The sequence below is a fragment of the Asparagus officinalis genome, chromosome 9, assembly GCF_001876935.1.
Source record: "Asparagus officinalis chromosome 9, Aspof.V1, whole genome shotgun sequence".
Classification (NCBI taxonomy): domain Eukaryota; kingdom Viridiplantae; phylum Streptophyta; class Magnoliopsida; order Asparagales; family Asparagaceae; genus Asparagus; species Asparagus officinalis.
This window is the reverse complement of record NC_033802.1, coordinates 33,975,893-34,001,232: the sequence shown is the minus strand read 5'-3', so window position 1 is coordinate 34,001,232 and position 25,340 is coordinate 33,975,893.

Genomic DNA, 25,340 nt, shown 5'->3' with positions numbered 1-25,340 from the left:
AGATCGAATACGAGTTCGATCAACAGAAGTTTGAAGAGTACCTCTCTTCCTCCTCCTCCAGATCCGCCTCTCCAAACAGGCACATGAATATTTCATCTTCCAAGAGTGCTCGCGGGCCCTTAGGATCGAAGATCCAAGATCCCCTCGCCGCCGTTGCACTTACTCACCGCGACGCTCCAATGGCGTCTAACGTGGTCGAAGCTGAAGATCCAGATCTCCCTTCCTCCGCGAAGTCAACTGCTGAAGGTGTTCCAACCTTGTCAAAGAGGGCACGCCAGAGACGGCGTCAACGCCTCGCGCGACAATTGGCCAAGGCCGCAGAATCGATGGACGGGATCCGCTACAATGAGGATCTCAAGTCCAGACAGCGCCAAGAGCAACAACGGCGAACGACCCATTCCTCCTCCAAGACAGAAGCAAACGAATGGGTTCGTGTCAAGAGGACTCGCTCAACCCTCGAAGAGCGAATCAAGAAACGCCGCGCATTGCTTGCGCATCCCGAGTCCTTCTGCAGAAAGCGGAAGAGATGTAGAAAGAAGAGACGGTCAAGAAGCCGTCAAAACACAGGCAGGTGTGGGTGCCAAAAGCAAAACCGGCGCCTAAGACAAAAGTGGACAGAATTGCCGTCCAACCTTCTTCAAATCCAGATCCCATTTCTCCTGTTCCTGCACCTCCGGCGGAGCCAGGTAAGAACGTGGGTCCTTCAAGATCCAGGGTTCCTTTGAAAGGTCGCCTCGGTCCTTTACCGGAGAACCGGGGTAAAACACCTGTCAAGGAGTGATTGGGACCGCTGAATGGTCCCCAAACAATAGTCCAGACTGGGAGTCGTACCAATCCCCTTAAGAAAGATAACAGAGGAAAAGCCCCTGTTACCGACCGCATTGGATTATGGGTCGAAGTTCAGGAGCCCATTAGATTTTCACGCTCGCAGAAGCGTAAACTTGAACGTGCGACTTTTGAAAACGCTAATAAAGTGTCATATCCCCAGAGGGAAGCACATTCGTCTGATGATGATGCTGTTATACCTAGGAAGTCTTGCCAGCACTCTATGGGTTGCTCCAGTTATCAAACTGATGAGTTGTACTATAGAGCTGGGGGTGCGGGTAAGTCTCGAAAGAGAGATGCTCGAGACACGGAAACTCACTGTCCGTGTGCCAACATAATCAATGCGGTACTGTCAGAATGTTGCTATACTAAAGCCCCAAGGAGAGTTTCGGTGTTCGAGAGAATTTCCACCAGAACGTCCGAGACCAAGCCAAGGCGTTTTCGTAGGAAGAAGCCTGTTCGCCAAGAGGACGGATTCCTAGAACTGTCTGCTAATATGACCGGCAGAGGCAAATCGACACGACAGATCAGTTTGCCAAAATGTCCCAGCGTATGACTCGATTGCGATCAGGGACCAATAGGCGAAGGAATTACCAAAGGATGCAAAAAGGACTTCCTTTGGAAGAGGAGGTGTCAGATGATGGTTCAGATTCCTGCTCGGCTATAGCATCCGATGACACGGCATCCAGGGAGGGACAACCCCGCGAGGCACTCATGATAAGTGCAGAACAAGTGGCCAAGATGCTCGAAGAGGCCATGGCCAAACAACAGGAGAGCTTCAAGTTCGAAATGCAGATAGCCATGCAGAATATGAGAGAAATGCATGACCAACAAATCCAAGCATTGACGAGCCAGCGAGGCGGACCAAGTCGTCGTAACCAGATTAATCTGGAAGATGAGGACACAGATGAAGCTCACAATGCCAATAACCCTCCCGTCAATGCAGGGGGTGGTAATGAGAATGCTGATGAAGACTCAGGTGAAAACCTGAAGATTAAAAATCTCGAGAGCAAAATCAACGCGTTGATGAATGCTCAAGAAGTGAAGAGGTCCGGCATACCATGTCCATACCCAAGGGAGTGGGAATCAATTCAATATCCGGCAAAGTTCAATTTAATCAACTTTACGCCGTTTGATGGAAAGGGTTCTCCTACCCAGCACTTAATATATTTTAAGTCACACTTAGGAATAATCTCCGGCAATGAACCCTTAATGGTGCGGTCATTCGTTGGCACTCTTCGCGGAGCAGCCTTCGATTGGTATCGTCGCCTCAAACCGGGGAGTATCAGCAGTTGGGACGACATGGAGGATATGTTTCTGACGAACTTCTTCGACGACGACACCGAGATCTCAATCGGTACTCTATTTGATGAGAAGCAGAAGAATGGTGAGACAGTCGAAAACTTCGTGAAGAGATTCTGAAACAAAGCAATGAATTGCAGGGATCCGGTCAGTGAAGACTTTATCCTCGAGACTTGTCACAATAACCTTTCATTGGACATCCTCGAAGCTATGGGAATGGCACCGCCAAAGACCTGGAAGGATCTGAAGGTGCGAGGAGAACGAACCGAACGATTCCTCAAGAGGAAGAAGGCGGAAAGGGGCCAAATAGCAAATAACGCTCCGCAACAGAACTTTGTCCCTAAGGGAAAAGCACATGCGAATGCTGTGGACGCGAATCAAACATTCGAGGTGCAAGCGCACCCGCAACAGCGGCAACAAAAGGCGCCTCAACAATCAAGGTCACAACAACAATCCCGAAGGCAGCAAAAGACTTCGGAACCGAAACTCCAAAAAGAGTATTCCTTCAAGGACGAAGATGTTCCAGCCATCTTCGAATCCCTCCTTGAAAACAACAAGATCAAGCTACCACCTATCGTCAATCAGGAGGAAGCTGACAATACCGCGGATCCGAAGTACTGCGCATATCATAGGAGGATCATTCATCCCACCAAGGCGTGCTTTACTTTAAAGAACAGCATCCAAATCCTGATTGAAGCCAGCGTTATAACGCTAGGGTAAGCCAATTGAAAACGGCAAGACTCCGACAAGTATAAGAGTATAAACTGCTTCTTAAGACTCCGACAAGTATAAGAGTATAAACTGCTTCTTAAGACTCCGACAAGTATAAGAGTAAAAACTGCTTCTTAAGACTCCGACAAGTATAAGAGTATAAACTGCTTCTTAACACTCCGACAAGTATAAGAGTATAAACTGCTTCTTAAGACTCCGACAAGTATAAGAGTATAAACTGCTTCTCAATCCTCCGACAAGTATAAGAGTATAAACTGCTTCCTAACACTCCGACAAGTATACGAGTATAAAGTGCTTCTCAATCCTCCAATCGGTATATGAGGTTAAACTGCTCCCTGATACTCCAATAGGTATATGAGTCTAAACTGTTTCCTACCGTTGATGGGAAGTTCCTGGAGAATGTTACGCTAATATTCTTAAGGATAACCCGGACATGTAACGGAGTACAAAGTCAGACCCAGTTCCAAGAAAGAAGCTGGGGGTGGATGATTCATGTAATGGGAAGTTCCCAGAAGAACGCTATATGTAATTTTCTTAGGGATAACCCGATAATTACGAACAAGGTGATAAACACTAAACCCCCACTATGATTTGTACTCCCACTCTCACTGTCTACCTGGTCAAACCTTCCTATAGTTAGGACCACAACCAAAGTCCCCTCTCGATTCCTTCCATGAACGAGAGGTCCACTTTCAAATTGAACGATCAAGCCTGTAAAAGGTAAGATCATCTCAAACCTCCCACTTTCACTGCTTCCTTGGTCAAACCTATAAAAGTTAGGGCCACAACCAGATTCTCCTCTCGATTCCTTTCATGAACGAGAGGTCCACTTTCAATTGAGCAATCAAACCTATAAAAGTTAGGATTGTCTCCAACTTTACTTAGTCAAACCTGCAGATAGTTAGGACTAAGATTGAGTTATCCTTTTCGATAAACGAAAGACTTCCATCTTTTCCTTTTTCCACCAAACCTATAAAAGTTAGGGTCGAAATTGGGCTTTCTCCTTAATAAATGATGGACTCTTTTTGGATCGAATGACCAATCCTATAAAAGTTAGGGTCGTTTGAATCATTTCGATTCTCAGAGTGGAGATCCCACTCTTAGTTTCATCATTTCGGACTCAGGGAGTGGAAATCCCACCTTGGGTTTCCTTTCCAACTGGAGATAGAATATAAAATTCTTCCTCTTCAGTGCCGGGAGATAGAATATAAAATTCTTCCTCTTCCATTTTTCAGGCTGTCTTTACCCTGAGAAAAGACACAATTCCCAACTTCCAATCCGTGCACTTTGTGCACGGGGAATTTTATCTCAACTCCTAAATAGAGATAAGCCTACGCCTAACACGCGTTGCCGGTTTAGTCTTTCACCGATTGAAAAAGACACCAGAGTATATAATTCTGGGGACTTTCATCCCGAATCCTAAGTAGGGATGAGTCAACGCCTAATACACGTTGCCGGTTTAGTCTTTTACCAATTGAAAAAGACACCAGAGTACAATTCTGGGGACTTTCATCCCGAATCCTAAGTAGGGATGAGTCAACGCCTAATATGCTTTGCCGGATGCCATATTCTCGTAAGAAATGGCGAAGTCTATGTATTCAAAATCATAGCATTAAGTCTAAGAGAAGCAATTCTCTTAGCACAACGTTACATGTGAAACGGGTTTTAATAATTCGCATGCTAGCCCGATTCAAACGGTAATCGATAAAGGCACGTCAAACCTGTTGATGGCTGGGGGTTTGCCAAAAATCCCAAAGTCTATGTCTAACACGCATTGCCGGTTAGTCTTTGACCGTAAAAGGACAAAAACCCACATATTCAATATTGTGGCAGGTTGTTATTAATAACGCTAAAATTCGTGCTTCACACGCACGGGGAAGTTTATCCCGAAGCCTAAGCAGGGATAAGTCAACGCCTAACACGCGTTGCCGGTTTAGTCTTTTACCGATTGAAGAAGACACCAGAATCCGAGTCTGGGGATTTTTATCCTGAATCCTAAGTAAGGATAAGTCAGCGCCTAACACGCGTTGCCGGGTAGTCTATTCCCGTGAGAAAGACGAAGTCTACGTATTCAATATCATAGCACTAAAAGGGTTAACTCTTTTAGCTTAACGTCACATGTGGAACGGACTTAAACAATCCGCATGCTAGCCCGACTCAAACGGTAGTCGGTAAAGGCTCATCAAACCCGTTGATGGCTGAGAATTTGCCAAAAATTCTATAAGTGCGAGTCATTGATGCATCAGCTCTGTTAGTTGGTCTCGTGACTCGATTATCCAACAACATTAAAATAAGATCCACAAATGCAGATGAATCAGCTTTAACAGTTGGTCCTGCAACCCCGACACTTGGGACCGCCGTGCTCCAATACCTTAAGAGCTTAAACTGTGTATACTCCAGTAAACGTACGAGTATAAACTGTGTCAACGTACGACGTTCGAAACCCTAGGGTCAACGCCGGTCAATGCGTAACCCTAGGTCAACGCCGGTCAACGCGTTGCGACAAAAAGTCAACATTCGACGTTCGAAACCCTAGGGTCAATGCCGGTCAACGCGTAACCCTAGGTCAATGCCAGTCAACGCGTAATCCTAGGTTAACGCCAGTCAACGCGTTGCGATCAAAAAGTCAACACGAGTCAATATATCATGACGGAGATAGTCAGTTCAAAGTCAACTTGATGACACGAGCCAAACTCAACTCATCGGTTTTAGATTTGAGACTTCGACGACGGCCAGACGATAAACGTAGCGCCGGAAGCATTTCAGCTATTCGTCAAAGCATCGAATAGACTGAAAATCAAAGGAGTCAAGAATTGAAGCTAACTACAGGTCCATTATGCCGACCGAAGGCTGGGCCAATCATATCCAAAGTATTCCAGCCTCTTCTACAAAAGAAACGAGTCTGGAACTCTTTGGAGGGGGTATCTGTAGGCATCGAAAATTGCCTATAGGTCTCCACGAATGGCTCAGTGCTAAGAAAAGACGATGAATGTCATAATCCAAGTAACAGGAGCTTGATTGATATTGACAAACACATAAAGTGGGTTGACGAACTATGTGAAGCAACGGAGTTTCAGAATAATGAGGATACGAACGGATCGGGAGCCCCGTGTTACTTACAAAAGACAAAATACCCTTCGTTTCTCATTTATTCCACAGATGATCTAATCATTTGAGCTTATAGAACTCCTCATCGGTTTTCCAACGCACTTTGAATCGCTTAAATCCGAGTTCGGATGAAAAAGTTATGGCGAAAATGGACAAATGTGCAAAACAAAATGTCTCAGCCCGAGCCGAGACACCTAAGGGTATATCGGAACTTGTGGAGCTATTATGATCATGATTCGTTTTGAATCTGAAGAAACGCAAAACAGGAAAGTTGTAGATATTTTTGTTAACTTTACAACCCATCTAGAATCAGGTCATTTGGAGGTCATATGAGGAAGTTATTCCTAAAATAGCGCCGAGATACCCAAAGGTGTCTCGGACCTGGCCGAGATACCCAAAGGTGTCTCGGAAATTATGGAGCTGTTTTGACCATGATTCGTTTTGAATATGAAGAAACTCAAAATAGGAAAGTTGTAGATATTTTTGTCATCTTTCCATCAAATCTGGAATCAGATCATTTGGATATCATATGAGGAAGGTATGACTAAAATAGCGCCGAGACACCCAAAGGTGTCTCGGACTTGGCCGAGACATCCTAAGGTGTCTCGAAACTTGTGGAGCTGTTTTGACCATGATACATTTTGAATCTGAAGAAACTCAAAAGTGGAAAGTTGTAGATATTTTTGTCAGCTTTCCATCAAATCCTGAATCAGATCATTTGGATGTCATATGAGAAAGTTATGACCAAAATAACGCCGAGACACCCAAAGCTGTCTCGGACCTGGCCGAGACACCCAAATGTGTCTCGGAACCTGTGGAGTTGTTTTGACCATGATTCATTTTGAATATGAAGAAACTCAAAACATAAAAGTTATAGATATCTTGGTTAGATCTCCAACACATCTTGAATCACTCAAATCCGAGTTCGGATGAAAGAATTAGAGCCAAAATACTGAAGAGGGTACAGACTGTCTCGCACAGGTGCGAGACACCCCGAGCTGTCTCGCACTTGGGACGTTTTTTTGACGGTTTTCGATCAGTTTTAACCACTCCGTTATCCCCTCAAGCCTATTAATACAAGCCTTAGGCCTTATTTTTTAAGATCTGGAGTTTTGGAGAATTGGCGAAGCCCTGCCGGAGTGAAGAGTGATCGAGCCCTTCAACGTAAGAGAGTTTCTTCGTCAGATTTACATCACCCGTACCCGATCCTTAGTATTATCCCGTTGTGGTAATACTAAGAAGAGCAAATATCTCGCTTTTATCAAGATAGGCGCTTCAAGTTTCTAGATCTCCTCGCGGATCGACGAAGCTCTGGATCAGATCTGATTGCCAGGTAGTCCACGGATATCGACGTCCCCGTCACAGGCTAAAGACCCACGCAAGCAAGAGACGACGAACGGATCTTGTGTTTATTTTCAAGAAAGTTATAATTTTTATTTCTTTGTTGTTTGAATTCATTTGTAACGTTCGAAGTTTAATGAAATCAATGATGAATGCAACTTTCGACGAAAACAACCCTAGGGTGTCCGCACCAAGTTTGAGACACCCTGGGGTGTCTCCAAGGCAGATTTGGGCCTTAAGTGCTTTTAACACTCCGCAACCCCTCAAGCCTATAAATACAAGCCTTAGGCCTCATTTTTTGGGGGGCGAGAATTCTTGTGCCTCGGCGAAGCCCTGCCGGATTGAAGACTTAAAGTGCACAGATTTCAGAGAAGAGGAGGAGAGATCGGATCGAGTTCTTCAACGCAAGAGACCGAAAGTCGTCAGATCTACATCACCCGGATCCAATCCTTAGAATTATCCCGTTGTGGTAATTCTAAGAAGAGCAATTATCTCGCTTTTGTCGAGATTAGTGCTTCTGTTTCTAGATCTCCTCGCGGATCGACGAAGCTCTGCCTAATTTTACAGCAATCAGATCTGATCGACGGTTGTCCACGGATAAACCCCGGCACAGGCAAAGATCCCATGCAAGTAGAAGACCGATAAACGATCTCTGCGTTTGTTTGATAAAGTTGTAAACTTTTTATTTTTATTGTGTAAGGAGATCTTATAAAAAGATCAACTTTTTATTTTATTCGAGTTTATTGTGATGACTAAAGTTGTAATAGATTCGATAGCAATGAAAACATCAACTTTCACCGCAAACAAACCCTTTTTAACATTAGTGTGTTACAAAAACCTGTGAAATTGCACTTATTCCAAATGAAATTACCCTGGAGGAGGTGAGGGTGTAAAGAGCATATACTAATCTAATCCCATATTAATGCTAATTTAAAACTAATTAACAAATTATATCCTAGCAAGTATAATAAACAACAAATTATATGCAAGGATATGAAATTAAACTAAGGGCGATATAAACATGAAACAATATAAACAAGATAGTGGGCAGATAACCAACGCAAGCACAAGAAAATGATCATGGAGTTCGGTCCTTCCGACCTACGTCTCCGCTCCCCACTCTCGAGGAGAACTTCACTATCTCAACCGGTTTTTAACGCTCACCAAAAATGTTTACAACTCACATAATCGGTTTTCTAGCTCACCAAAAACTTTCATAACTTTCACAAATACAATCACACAATACACCCTCTAAGTGTTGGCCTAGCCCGTGTCGACTTTCTCAAGTGCTCAAATTTACCACCTCTCCCTAGGCTTTACTACTGACATCACTCCTTTTGGAATCGACCTCGTCTCCCACAACTCAAATAATACAATATATGGAAATAATCAAGCTCAATGGTTGTGTGTGAAACATATATATATATAACATATATATATATAACATATATATATATATATATATGTATATATATATATATATATATATATAGTTGTGTGTGAAACATATATATATATAACATATATATATATAACATATATATATATATATATATATATATATATATATATATATATATATATATATATATATATATATATATATGAATCATAATATGAATATGCTAGAAGATAAGTTTAGAAAAACTTCTCTAAAAATTAAGAACGATGAAGATGAGAAATTGAAGCTCAAACAGTAGATTTAAAAAATCTCCTCCTCTTGTGAAACTCTCTTCACAAAATACTTATGAAAACACACTTAAACAAACTTTAAAACACCCTTAAACTTCTTTTAAAACTTTCTTTGATAGCACTAAGTGTTGAGGGTAGAAGAGTATTTATATGAACTCAAGACAACAGCCCAAAGCCAAGAAAATAGAAAAAAAAACAAGGCAAATCTCGCAAAAAATGGATTCTAGAAAACTAGTCATTAACTGCAACGGATCTCTAGTCAATCGACTGATTTTTCTGTGTCGGTCAATCGGAAGAAGGTCATCGGTCGAACAGTTGATAGATATCAGTAGACTAATTAGAGAAATGCAGATTCTTAAAATATAGGCAGATGGGTCGACCAGTAGAGGTCAATGGGTCGACCGACACTATTCACAGAACAAGAAAAACCAGAGAATCTTATTTTCTAAAATCAATTGAAAATAGAAAATCAAATCCAAAAATCGTAAAATTTTGAGCGAAGTTTCTAGGAAAGAATTTATAAAATATCACTTCCCATTTGTGAGATATTACTGTTTTAAGATAGATATTTTAGATTCTAAAAATTGTTAAAATACTCGATTTTGTAAAATCAATTTGACATAGTAAATCAACTCCAAAAATAATAAAATTTTGGTAAATGGTTATAAAGATGTAATAGAACATGTTCAAAATGAATTTCTCAAATTTTATTTACCATTTGTGAAAACTCATCTGTTTTGTGAAAACATGCACGAACATAAACTTATTAAAACTTGATTTTAATGAAATTATTTCAAGCACATATAAACATGAAACAAATATATATGTATATAATTATATTCATTTGTTTCATATTTATGTGGCTAAACTTGAAAGCAATAAAACGAAAATTATGTGTGTGTATAATAATTTGAGCTTTAAATATAATCACACAAAGTATAACACTAAAACATTATACCCAAGGAATCGATCTTCAATAAAGCTCGTCTTGGATTACGAATGAAGCTTGATCTTGAATCTTTGACTTGGATTATGCATAGCTTCACTCCAATATTCTTTCTATCCTCCAATGGATATGATCGTGAAGGTGTAATTCTATCCAACCTCCAACAGTATTGTTTGTCTAGAAAACTTAATAGGCAAGTACAAATACTAGACAAACGATTTTAGGGATTGTTTGTAAATCATCAAAAAAAGATAAGATAGTAGGCTCATAAACATGGTGTTGGTTTTCTTATTTTGATGATGTTTAACAAATAATTTATGACTAATATTATTTGTCTAGTATTTATGTTTATCTATTTATTATAGACAAACAATATGTTGGAGGATGGATAGAATTGCGCATTCACGATCATATCTAATGGAGGTTGGCGGAATTGTGGAGTGAAGCCTACGCAATTCAAAGTTAAAGATTCAAGTTCAAGCTTCATCCGCAAGTGTACCAAGATAGAGCTTCGTTGAAGATCATAAGCTTGGGTAAATTTAGTTTTAGGTTTTATATTATGTGTATTAGTACTTTAAGCTCAATCATATACACACATACACGTTTTGATTTTGTATATATATGGTTATATATATACATACATATTTTGGTTTCCTATAAATATATATAGTTATATATATACACATTTTGGTTATATATATATATATATATATATATATATATACACACACACACACACACACACACACACACACACACACAAGTTATGGTTTTGGATATATTGCAAAACATGTGTATCCTCGTCAAAATATTATATTCTTGTTTATGGACTTAACAATCATGATATACATCTTTTATTAAGTCTATAAGAATGTTTGAAAATGTTTCAAAGTTGTGTTTATGTCAAAACATCAAATTTCATGTATATCAACTTTTCATGTTTTGGACATACTTGCAAAATACATGAGTTTTTACAATTGGGAAATGTAATTTGAAAATTTTCTTCATTTACATGTTTATATTCATATATACAAACATTTCCCTAAGTTTTACTAATTTTGGAGTTGTTTTGTTATTTTCAATTGAATTTACAAAAACGAGTATTCAGCAGTTTTTTAGAAACTGGTTATCTATCTTCAAACATTTATTTCTCTCAATTGGGACGTGAGTTTTCAGAAATTCTTTCTCTAACATGTTAATATACATGTCTAGAACTTTCTTTCAAAATTTTATAATTTGTGGAGTTAATTTACTATTTTTAATTGATTTTTTCAAAGTCAGATACATAAAATTCTAGAACTGTCAAAATCTGAAAACTGGCTGTGCACGTTTTGCTACTGTGCCGGTCGACCGCCAGTGGCTCTCCTCTACAGTCGACCGCTGCAGTAGCCGTTACCCATAACGTCTAGTTTCCTGGTTGTGTTTTTTAAGGACTTTTTTTATCCTTTTCTTGGCTTTCTCTTGGTTTTGGGGTTTCCTATATATACCCCCATATACCTCAGTCCTATGGTCATCCAAGAAAATATTTTAAACAAGTTTAAAGAGTTTTAAACAAGGGTTTAAGATTTATTTAAGTGTGTTTAAAAAGCTTTTAAGCAATTGAGGGTTTGAGCTTGTGAAATCAATTCTACAAGAGCTTGAGGAGATCATCTATTGGAGTTTGAGCATTCAACTATTCCCCCTTTATCTCTTGATCCATTGGGAAGTTTTCTAAAACTCTATTTCTAGCTCTTTTATATATTTGATTATCATTGTTATTAAGCTAGAACTATATTAAGTTTAGTTTTGATTTATTTAATCTCTTTGTACACACACAACCATTGAGCTTATTGTATTTGCATACATTGTGTAATTGGGTTGTTGGTTTGTGTGACTTAGAGAGTGAGCTTACAATTCGTTCTCATCCATTGTAGAGAACAAACACTTTGTATTTATGCTTAAATTGTGAGGTTCACCCTGTAATACACTAGTACACCAAGAGGAGTGTGTGGTGAGAGACATGGTTATCCCAAAAGGAGTGGGGTAGGTGGTAATGCCTAGAGAGAGGTTGTAATTGCTAACACTTGAGGGAGACACGGGCTAGAGACCAACACTTGAGGTGGTAGTTAGTGTAGTTATATTATGAGTGTGGATTGTAAAGTTTTCGGTTAGCTAAAAAACTATATTGTGAGGTGTAAATATTTTTCGGGTAAGCGTAGAAAACCCGGTTGTGATAGTGGAGATTTCCTCTGTTGGCATTCTTGTTTTGATGATGTTTAATAAATAATTTACTTCTAATGTTGTTTGTCTAGCATTTGTATAATTCTATTTATTGAAGACAAACAACATGTTGGAGGATGGATGAAATCGAGCGTTCACGATCATATCAAATGGAGGTTGGCAGAATTGTGGAGTGAAGTCTATGCAGTTCAAATTGAAGATCCAAGTTCTACATTTATTCGTAAGTGTATCAAGTTGAGCTACATCAAAGATCTATCAAGCTTTGGTTTATTTAGTTTAGGTTTTATATTATGTGTGTTAGTACTTTAAGCTCAATCATATATACACACACATATTTGGTTTTTATATATATATAGTTATATATATACATAAGTTTTGATTTATGGACTTAACAATCATTGTATACATATTTCATTAAGTCTATAAAATTATTTTATAGGGTTTTAAAATATTATTTATGTCAAAACATCAAATTTTATGTATATCACATTTTCATGTTTTGGACACACTTGCAAAATACATGAGTTTTCACAAATGGGAAACTTAATTTAAGAAATTCTTTTTCTAACATGTTCAATTTCATGGTTATAAATGTTTCCCAAAGTTTTATCAATTTTGGAATTAATTTGTTATGTTTATTTGAATTTACAAAATCAAGTTTTTAATAAGCTCATGTTCGTGCACATGTTCTTGCATGTTTTTGCAAAACTGATGCGTTTTCACTATTAGGAAATGCGATTTGAAAATTTTCTTTGTTTACATGTTTATCATCATATATACAAATATTTTCCCAAGTTTTACTAATTTTGGAGTTATTTTGTTATTTTCAATTGAATTTACAAAATCGAGTTTTTTGTAGTTTTTTTTCAGAAACTATATATCTTTGTTCAAACATTTATTTCTCTCAACTGGGAAGTGATATTTCAGAAATTCTTTTCTAACATGTTTATGTACATGTCTAGAACCTTTCTCAAAATTTCATGATTTTTAGAGTTGATGTACTATTTTTAATTGATTTTACAAAGTTAGATACATAAAATTTCAGAATCTGTCAAAATCAGAAACTGTCCGTGAATAGCAAGGTCGAACGCTACAGTCGACCGTGCTATAGTGCAGTCGACCATCACGGTCGACCGTCTGTAATCCAGAGATTAGTTTTGTAGTTTTATTTCTCGCGGTCGACCGTCACCGTCGACCACCGAAGTTACCGTTGCACAATAACTTGTTGATTTTTGTTTTTAGTGGGTTTTAAGGGTTTTTAGGGTTGTTTTCTTCTTCCCTATATATACCCATTTGTCATAACTATTTTCTACCACTAAGGGATGTTTTAAATAAGTTTTTACAAGATTTTAAGTTTTGTTTGAGTGTGGGTTAAAAGTTTCAAGTTTGTGAAGATTGTTTCACAAGAAGAGGATATCATCTTTGGTTTGAGCTTTCCACTTCACATCTCCATCTCTCTTGTTCTAGAGAAGTTTTCTCAACTTAATTATCTACCTTGTTTATATTTACATTGTCATATTTATATTTGCTAGACTTTAATTGAGTTTGATTTTATTTCTCTTTGTTTACACACACAATTATTGAGCTTATTGTATTTGCATACATTGTATAATTGGGTTGTGGGATTGTGTGACTTAGAGATTGAGTCTACATTGAGTTCTCATCTATTATAGAGAACAAATCATTTATTATATTATGATATTGTAAAGTTTTTGGTTAGCTAGAAAACCAAGTGTGTAGTGGAGATCTCCTCGAGGTGAGGAGCGGAGACGTAGGTCGTGGGGATCGAACTCCGTGAATGAAATTGTGAGATGTAAATGTTATTCGGGTGAGCGTAAAAAACCCGGTTGTGATAGTGGATTTCTCCCCGGGAGTGAGGAGTGGAGACGTAGGACGGAAGGTCCGAACTCCGTGATTATATCGTTTGTTTGTGATTGCATTGACGCACCTTTCTTATGCTCATATCTTATGTCGCCTTTGTATATTGCTTGTTGTTTATATTGCTCACTATCTAGTTTAGATTATTTACCTTTGTGTTCATTGTATATCCTCGCATATATCTCATAGTATATATCATTGCTAGGATATTGCTCTTTGTTCATATTGATTATTCTTGCTTGTAACATATTGTATATCTTTCTTGTAAAAATAATTTGTTAATTAGTTTTAATTAGCATAAAATCAGATTAGATTAGCATAAGATCCTAATCACCCTCCCTCTAGGGTCTAACATCCTCGAGGTGAGGAGCGGGGACGTAGGTCGTGGGGACCGAACCTCGTGAACATATCGTTTGTTTGTGATTGCATTGGCGCACTTTCTTTTGTGTTTATCATTATATCGCCTTTGTCAATTGCTCATTGTTTATATTGCCCACTATCTTTTTTATCTTGTTTATAGATTGTTTACCCTTGTGTTATTTATATATCCTTGCATATATTTTACCATATATCTCATTGCTACGATATATTTTACCATATATTCTTGCTCATATCATATTCTATATCTATCTTGCAAGAATAATTCTTGAATAAGTTTTAATTGGTATTTAAATCGGACTAGATTAGCATAAACCCTATTCACCCCACCCCCCTCTAGGGTTTTTTCCTAGTGGCATTTGGGTCTAACACATGGGTCCTAAAAATCTTTCCCTTTTTGATGATACAAAACAATCTACACAAAGAGTATATGTAAAATATGCAATAAAGCAAAATACTCATAAATACCCACAATTTACTTGTTTCTTCCCCTTTGTAACATCAAAATGGAAAAAATAAATAAGAATGAAGAGAGCGAAAGCTCCCCTTATAAATAAGCCCAGCGAGTTTGAACAAATATAGGGAAAAATCTCCCCTTATCAAAATGCCTAAGAGCATATATAAAGAAAAACAAGGTGGTTATATGTGAGCAAGACATATATATAGAAACATACTAATCTTAACTCACATGCAAAGAGACCAAGTGAACACATATATATGTATTATTAGGAGAAAGAGTCATAAGGGTCTTAGACATAAATATATCAATAAGATATATATCAAAACAAAAATAAAAAATCAAAAAATTTAAAATAAAAAATCAAAATTTTAATCAATAAATCCAAAAAATTATAAAATATTAAGCATAAATCATGGTTGATTAAGAACACAATAGATATATTATTATTGAAAAAGGTGTCTTAATAAAAATAATATATATATAGATTTATGAAATCAAACGAATGGAAAAACATGAGAATCGTGAAAGATATTTTCAAATAAAAACAAATCATGACAATCATGAAAGTCCAAATGAAAATCAAAACAATCAAATGAAATCATAAATTATGATCTAAACCATAATTACATCAAAACGTGCTTAATCTATAAATCATTATTTTTGAAGAATAAGTGATTAAGCAACTAGTAATGTCAAATAATTTATATGTTGTATCCACAAAAATTAAATAGAGTATGCTTAGTATAAAATAAATAAAATTAATATTTCCAACAAGAAAGACAACCATATCAAGCTCTTTAAGCTTATTTCAATCCATATAAGCTTTTATCACCCGATAAACATGATTTAAAAATAAATACCCAATAAATCCGGGGGTTGCTCAAACACGAACCTCAAAACCAATTTTTTAGAAACTAGAAAAAGTTTTAGAAAAGGAATCATACAAATGAAAATATTTCCTTTTAAAAAATCATCAAAATTTTGTTTTTAAAAAAATCATATTTTAAAGAACATGAAAAACTAAAACTCTAAAAGTTTGTTCTTTAAAATCAAAAATCTTTTGGTACCCAAACACTCTTGGTACCAAAGAGTTTAGGGACATTATGACCCCTATCAATATAGCTCAATGCTCTTGGGATATGACCCTATTTGGGAACATTTAATGCACGTGTTCGGTCATAGCAATAATTATGCAAATGATCCTTTCTATTACAATAAGTGCAATAGAATTGGTGCACTAGTTTATGTTAACCATTAGCTTGTGCATGATGACATTTACAAATAAGGATGGTCTCTTTAAATCATTTTGCAAATGTGAAACTTTTTTAAATCAAAATAATATTTGGCCAAATGACCAAATCTACCACAATAATCACATTTATACACATTTACATACTTATAATGAACATTGTGTGCATGTGTATGTGTATGTGTACATGATGATATAATTTGATGAGATGGACAAGGAGCAATAACATTAGCATTAGTGATTTGTTGTGCATCATGTCAAAATTGAGCAATATGGCATTTACGGCTACAAATAGAGCATTTGTAAACTTTACTATATACGTGTGCATAGTGAGTGGATGATTTTGAATTATTTGTCTTAGACTTAGCATACATATTCACAAGCTTTTTATGATTATCAATACATTTGGTTAAGGTTGAATCTAAAGAAGAAATATGGTTGTTTACATGATTCAACTCTTCATTTTGCACATTTGAATTGATAATAGAATTAGAACAAATATGATTATTTTTTAAAGAATCAAATTCATTTCTAATAGTTTCTACTTCTAAAAAGGCATTATTTTTCTCATGAGTATAACTAGCAATATTTAAATTAAAGAATCATGATCCAATTTTAATTTTTTATTGTTATCTTTTAGAATCACATTCTCTTTAGAAATTAAATCAAACTTGGATGCTAGCAATTCATGTTCGGACTTTAATTCAACATGCTTGGTTTTCAAACTAACAAAATTATTATGCAATTTAGTGTAGGCATGCATTAATCTATCATATGCACATGCGGGTTCATCAATAGATAAATCACATTCGGATTCTGAATCGCATACCACACTACGGATATCGCCTAGTGGCCGTGTGCATGATGATGATGAAGCTCCAATAGTAGCACTTGAAGGGGAACTCGTCAGAACGCGTTGGATTTTCTCCAAGTTGCCTTGATGTGTCTCTATATGTTTTCACAATAAATAGGCACTATCAAGAAAAACAAGTCTGTTAGAAGTGAATGAATCAAAAGCATTAAGCATAAATTCTAACACTAACTTGTTCATAGTAAACATCTTCTTATCATAATTGCTCCACTTGAATTTCTCCAAAGTGGGCTCAACATAAGCATGATCAATGATTTCCCATAATTCGATATTTTAGATCTAACAAATATTTTAAATCTAAAACACCAGTGAGCATAGAGAAAAATATTGAATTTTGGAGCCACATTAATATCATAGCATAAACTAGGTTCACCAAGCATATACATAATTATAAATGCAAGCAAGATGAAAATAATCTCAAAACTAGATTAGTAATATAGCAAAGCGAGGATCTTTGACTCTAGGTGGTTAAACCTCAAATAAAAGAGCACCAAGCTCTGATACCAAATAAAATTGCTCTGATACCAAATAAAATTACCCTACAGGGATGAATAGGGTATATGCTAATCTAATTCGATATTAATACTAATTTAAAAATAATTAACGAATTATATCCAAGCAAGTATAATAAAAAACAAATTATATGCAAGGATATGAAATTAAACTAAGGGTGATATAAACATGAAACAATATAAACAAGATAGTGGAAAAATAACCAATGCAAACACAAAAATATAATCACAGAGTTTGATCCTTCTGACCTACGTCTCCGCTTCCCACTCTCGAGGAGAACTCCACTATCAACCGGTTTTTAACGTTCACCGAAAACGTTTACAACTCACACAATCGGTTTTCTAGCTCACCAAAAACTTTCACGACTCTCACAGATACAATCACACAATATACCCTCTAAGTGTTGGCCTACCCCGTGTCGACTTCCTCAAATGCTCGGATTTACCACCTCTCCCTAGGCTTTACTACCGACGTCACTCCTCTTGGAATCAACCCCATCTCTCACCACACACCCCTCTCGGTGTACTTGTATATTATAATGTGATCTCACTATATATATATATATATATATGTGTGTGTGTGTGTGTGTGTGTGTGTGTGTGTGTGTGTGTATATACACACACACACACACACATATATATACATCTATACAAATATATACATATATGTATATGTATACATATATACATATATGTATATGTATACATATATACATATATGTATATGTATACATATATACATATATGTATATGTATACATATATACATATATGTATATGTATACATATATACATATATGTATATGTATACATATATACATATATGTATATGTATACATATATACATATATGTATATGTATACATATATACATATATGTATATGTATACATATATACATATATGTATATGTATACATATATACATATATGTATATGTATACATATATACATATATGTATATGTATACATATATACATATATGTATATGTATACATATATACATATATGTATATGTATACATATATACATATATGTATATGTATACATATATACATATATGTATATGTATACATATATACATATATGTATATGTATACATATATACATATATGGAGGCGCTCTCTCTCTCTCTCGTCTCTCTCCCTCCCGCACTCTGTCTCTGGCTTACTCTCCGGCGAAAAACCAAAACCGCTTCTAGGGTTAGGTCGAAACCAGTTCGCAGATGGAGAAAAAATCGGCGAACGAATACGAAGTGGTTCACCATCCTCCACCGCCGCTGCAACGTCAGGAACATGCACCAATGAACGACGAGAGAGAAGACTCGCCGTCGCCTTCCAAGACCGACGAAGATCCTCCCTCGCCTTCCAAGACCGACGAAGACCCCCTTTTGCCATCTGAGACCGACCGTGGCACCGATTCTCTCACATCCTCCCCTGCCTCCAAGTCGTCGTCCACCCATGCGTCATCATCAGGGAATGGCAGCACCGATGAAGCCACCCAAACGTTGTTGAGTTTCCAGATGGGTGTAAGGAGAAAAAGAAAAATTACAAGTTCACTAAACGCACCACAGAAATCCATAAAGAAGTAAGATAATGTTATATGTTATATTTTCCAATTTACATAGATGTTAAGGGATTGAAGTTGAATTGTGAACTATATGCCTGGACATTGGTTGAAGGACATGTTAGCTGATACCTTAATGTTAAATGTGAACTATATACCTCTTATTAATGTTAAGTTTGGCTGTTGTTTGTTAAGGTTTATAGCGTAACTGTTACAGTTCATTGTTGCATGTTAACTATTGGATGTTGGATGTCAAGTGTTGTTGATGTTAAATGTTTAATTATAATACAGGAAAAAGTCAGGTGCTGCTAAAATTAGACCCACTGCAAGTTTCTCCGCATATTGTAAATTTATGAAAGTCCTCGAACCGAGAATGCGGCAGTGTCATTGGGATGCATACCAAGGGTGTACATTCCAGCATTATGTAAAGTTTGGCCTCCCAGTAAAAGATCGACCAATGCTGGAACTTGTATTGAGACACTATAAGGGTAATAAAGTGGCGTTTTCTCTGCCCGATGCCGAAAGTGGGAGAGAAAAGGTTGTTAATTTTGATATGGACTGGGTGCATGAACATACAGGTTTCCCAATTGATGGAGAAATAATTTACAATAATAGAGGTCCTTTCCCTAGGCTTTGGGTGGAGTATTTTCAGAAACATTTTACTAGAAACGGAAAGAAATCAGCGAAGAATATGCGGCGATATGTGGAAGAGCTACTGCAATCTCTTGTTGAATCAAGAAAGAAGAAGGATATTGAAGATTTTGTGTTACTGCAGATACTTTATCAATGTTCATTGATGTGGTGCCCTAGCAGTGTCCAAGGCATCCCAAGGCTCTTGTTCAAATATGTTGATTCAATTGAAAGAGTGAGGAATGTGGCCTGGGGGAAATACATCTATGATCAGACGAAGAAAGGAATTAAGATAGCCAGGGAAGGTCTGCACAGGTCAGGAATAAGCTATGTACCTGGATGCATGCCTTTGATCCCTGTAAGTTGGATTAATCTGTGCATGTGAACGCTTGCTTGTTTTCTGTCAACTTACGTCAAGAAACCATTAAGGCTTACTGGTTCATGTTAACTATTCTAAGGATCTTGTTAACTATATTTCGGTTCATGTTAACTTTAGTGTTTCCAGTATTAAAGTTGGTGTTGTCAGTGTTAACTATATTGCAAGATGAGTTGTGTTAACTATATTCATGTTTAAAAGATTAGTATTGCATACTAACATGTATTAATTGTTTGCAGCTATGGTATTATGAAATGACGGGGATTAAAAGATATGCCTTGAGCAATAGATCCAAACCACCCCTCACTAACTGGGTGAAGATTGGTGAGAAGTATGGATCTTTTAGAAATAGAACAATAGTTGCCAAGGCTGCAAAAGCTAGCATCCAGGTTGTACAAAAACCAATAGCTGAAATTGGCCCATCCGATGAGAAATATCCAATCAGAAGGCCATTGATGAGGCTTAGAAGGGAAGGGATTGTACCACAATTACCAGTCGTACATAGGGAGGCCAAGAAAGCAGCAGTAAGGAAGAGGAAGATTGAAGAAGAAAAGAAGGTTGAAAAGAAGGAAGAAGAGAAGGAACATGAGAAGAGATGGTCAATAGGTTTGGTAAGTTCTAAGGTGCTAAATATTATCACAAGAATACATAACATGTTAGCAACAATAGATAACATGTTTTCTACAACAGTTAACATGTTAGCAACAATAGATAACATGCATCAGACTTTTGAATATGTCTCCCAGGCTGACATCTGAATCCCAACTGGACGAGTCGGATGAATATCCCTCTTGATTTGTTAAGTGATCTACGATTTGCCAACAACACTCGTCGTCAGAATCATAACCCAGACCCATTTTATGACTATAATAGTTATAGGATTTTTTTTTCTGGTACATAGGCCATACGAGGTGGAACTCGTGGGCCTCGACCAAAACAAAGACCTTCTTCAAGCGCAAAATTATATCCCCATTTTTCCATGTAATCACGCGCTTGATAACTATATCTAGATGAATGAATGCCAGATCTCTCTTCATTTTTATCTTCATCTGGAGAGAGATATGATGGTGGGGATATTTCCCCTTTGCCGAACACCAACTCTTTTTCACCTCCTGCTTTAGCAGGAAAGACAAAGGTTGTTCCAAACGAGTCTTGGAAGCGTTTTTTCGTGAAGCAAGATGACTGAAGCGGCATATGTATGTCGGGATTATCGTACAACTCCTGCACGACATTAGTCAAACACGGTAAGTACTCTAAATCATCATTTATTACTTCTTCGGCAAGCTGCCAGTTACAACTACCGTCTGACGATTCGTCATCGTCAAGACCGATTACAAAGGGTACAATGTCATTTAGTACAAAACCACCATTGTAATCAAATCTTGCTTCTGTGTCCGCTTCACCCCCACTATCCGTGCCTTGAGCCGATGATTCCGTATCAGATTCAGCGCCGTAAAGGAGGGAATCGGTAAAGTAGTTCTCCAATCCTTTAAACGGTTGCTTATCTGCGACCACCGTCTTGACCTCACTATTTGCATCTATGTATTTTAGACACTGATGAAGAGTAGAGGGAACTATAAGATTACCGTGGATCTATGGCCGACCCAATAGTAAATTATAGGAGGTTTCTGCGCCGATTACGTAACACGTAACTTCGGATTTTAGATCTCCAAGTTGGCATTTAATCCGGATTTTACCCAAAGGCGTAACTTCGGATTTTAGATCTCCAAGTTGGCATTTAATCCGGATTTTACCCAAAGGTCTAGATCCACTGGTATTGAACCCGTATATAACGGTACCTGTGGAAGCTAGTTTGCTTGCTGGGATTCCGAGATTGTTCATCAATCGGAGTGGCATGATGCTAACAGCGGAACCCGAGTCGACTTGGACTCGGTTAACTACGCTGGAGCCAATGTATCCAGTGAAGTATAAGGGCCTATCATGCTTTGAGTTCCTCACTTGCATGTCATCCTTAGTGAATGTGATATGAGGAAACTGTTTGGCTGATAAATTGCAAAGTTGAATTGATGATTCCGTTTCTTCGCGGGCCGGCTTGATTTGAGTAAGGAACGCATCAGAATCGGCTAAAGCTTCTCGCAATGCTTCTCTAGTATCCTTGGAGAGGCGCAATAACTCATATAAGGTTATTCTCGCCGGGATGTTAGCTAGCTGAGCCATGACATCAAAGCGGTAGGGAGCGTTTGAACTTCCCGGTTTATCTCTCCCAATCGGACGATTGAATCGAGACTGCTTCGGGTTTTGAGTCTCTTGGAGTTGAGGCTCTTTCTCTTTTTGCTTATTAGCTGACTTTTGTTGAGCCTTTTCAACTGGTGCGGGGGGAGTTGTAACCACCCCCAGTTCTGTTAAAGTCTTGGCATTTGCGTTTGAAGTCTCGGGGTATTTATAATGATATTCATTTCCACCCCTAGTGGCAAGAGCCTCTTGTTCGTCCTCAGAAAGTGATAAGGTGGGAATACCTTCATCATCTTTTTCCGGAATTGCTGTCGTGGGGCAGCAGGTTTTGCTTTTACCCCTATGCTTTTTCCTAGATGAGGATCCTACCCATTGCTCGTCCTCTAACAAGTCCGGATGAACCCAAAGAATTTCGCCGCTAGGAGTTATATGTTGTACGAGTCCTTTTTGACGTTGTCCGTAAGGATCATCGTTGACGGTCTCCATTTGTACCTTATATACGGGTTTTGGTTGAAACCACGCTAGAGGGACAAAACCAAAACTAACGGAAACGGCGTTTGCGCCCACCTTCTTTTCTTTAGGCTGCTTCGGCGTGATAATTCCTACATCAATTAAGGCCTGAATCTTGTCCTTGAGAGCGTAGCACGCCTTTGTAGGATGATGGACTGTTCTGTGAAATGCACAATACCGCGGATCTGTAATTTTCTGGGCTCCTTCATGGTCGGTGATCGGAGGTAGCTTAATTTTGTTGTTCTCCCTCAAATACTTGAAGATACCAGGGACCTCATCTTCTTTGAAGGAATACTCCTTCGGGAATTTCGGCTCAGAAGTTTTCTGTTGCCTTGGAGGTCGTTGCTGCCATTGAGGCGTTTGTTGCTTTGGCGCTTGTTGCTGCGGCTGTTGTTGCTGCGACTGCTGTTGGGGTTGCAACTCAAATGTCTGATTTGCGTCTACCGCGTTTGCCGGTCCTTTCCCTTTACCACGGGGGGTAAAGTTCTGTTTTTGAGTATTATTGGCGGGTTGTCCCCTTTCAGCTTTCTTCCTTTTAAGGAAGCGTTCAGCCTGCTCCCCTCGTACCTTCAATTCCTTCCATGTCTTGGATGGTGCGGTACCCATAGCTTCTAATACATCTATGGAAAGATTATTATGGCACGTCTGGAGTATGAACTCCTCCGTGACCGGATCTCGGCAGTTCATTGCCTTGTTCCGGAAGCGTTTAACAAAGTTTTCAATGAATTCTCCATCTTTCTGCTTTTCTTCAAAGAGCGTCCCGATTGACACCTCCGTGTCATCGTCGAAGAAATTAGCGAGAAACATGCTTTCCATATCGTCCCATGTAGTGATACTTCCCGGTTTAAGCCGGCGGTACCAATCAAATGCAGCAGCGCGAAGGGTTCCTACGAACGATCGTACCATTAGAGGTTCGTTACCTGAAATGATCCCCAGGTGAGACTTGAAATAAATCAAGTGTTGGGTAGGGGAGCCCCTTCCATCGAATGGTGTGAAGTTGATCAAATTGAACTTCGGTGGGTATGGAATGGAGTCCCACTCCCTCGGGTAGGGACACGGAATGCCAGTCTTTTTTACTTCTTGGGCAGACATCAAAGCATTGATTTTGCTTTCCAAGTCTTTCATCTTAAGATCTTCGCCTACCTCACTCTTCTGGCGATTTTGGGGATGGATATTGATACCACCCCCAGCGTTAAGAACGCCTTCCGTATTCCTGTTCTCGCGGGGAGTCTCGATGTTAAGATTTTCTTCTACCTCTGAGTCGCTATCTATCTGATTAGCGGTCGGACGACGACTAGATTCACCGCGCTGGTTTGTCAGCTGTTGGAGTTGTTGTGCGTGTAAATCTTTAACACGTTGTACAGCCATCTCCATTTCAATTTTGAAATCCTCTTTTTGCTTGGCCAAAGCTTCTTGAAGAAGTTGAGCCATCTGTTCTGTGGTGATCATGAACGACTCTCGAGACTGTCCTGTACTGGATAAAGTAGCATCTGAAGCAATTGCTGAGTTAGCATCCGATGCTCCCCGGTTTGCAGCCGAGTCAACCGTTTGGACATTTGTGAAAAAGGCTCAGGGCTGTAGCGCCGCGTGGACTTTCCTTTTTCTGCCATATTAATCGTGAATTCCGAAAGTTCACGTTCCTGAACGGGTGGCTTTCTTTTACGGAAACGTCTTGATTTGTTTCTCTCCGTTTCTATAGAAAGTCTTTCAAACACTGAAATCCTTTGCGAGGTAGTCTTGGAACAGTTACATTCTGCTAACACTGCCTTGATGAGTTTAGTACAAGGACAACGAGAATCCCTTTCTCGGGAGTTTCTCTTCCGAGATTTACTCATACCCCCAGTCTGATAGTACAGCTCATCGATATTATTATCGGAGCCACCTATCTTGTGTTGGCATAACCCTCTTATTCTATCATCGTCTTCTTCTGACGAATAAAGCTCTCTTTGAGGGCATATCGCTCTGTCATTATTTTCAAGAGTCGCTCGTTTGAAAACTCGCCTCCGCGCGCGTGAGGGTTCAACAGAATCTCGAACTTCTACCCGTAGCCCAAGGCGAGCGGTTACTGGTACTTTCTCTGTATGAGAGGTTTTTGAGTTGCTGGAGACTCGCTTCCGTCCCCCATTTTGACAAATTATGCGGGGTTTGTCTTTATGCAAAGGACCGAGACGCGAGCCAGCAGCCAGTGCCTCGGTTTTTTCGGGCTTTGTTCTGGATTTTGGCCTCCAGATTTGACGTGGTTTCGTCAGTTTAAAGTCTGCAGTACTTGTTTGTAGTTTCTTGGCCTCTTGTACCAGGATTCTTGCGTGCGCAAGTAAAGCATGGCGCTTCTTGGTTCGTTCTTCAAGAGTGGAACGTGTCCTCTTAACGGGAACCCATTCATTTGTCGTTGGTTTGGACCAATCGCTAAGTCACTGTTGTGCCTGTTGGCGTCCTCTAGACTTCAGATCCGCTTCATAACGGATTTCATCCACTGGCTCGGAGGCCTTGGCCAATTGGCGTGCTAGGCGTTGACGCCATCTTTGACGCGCCCTCTTGGATAAAGTCGGCTCGGC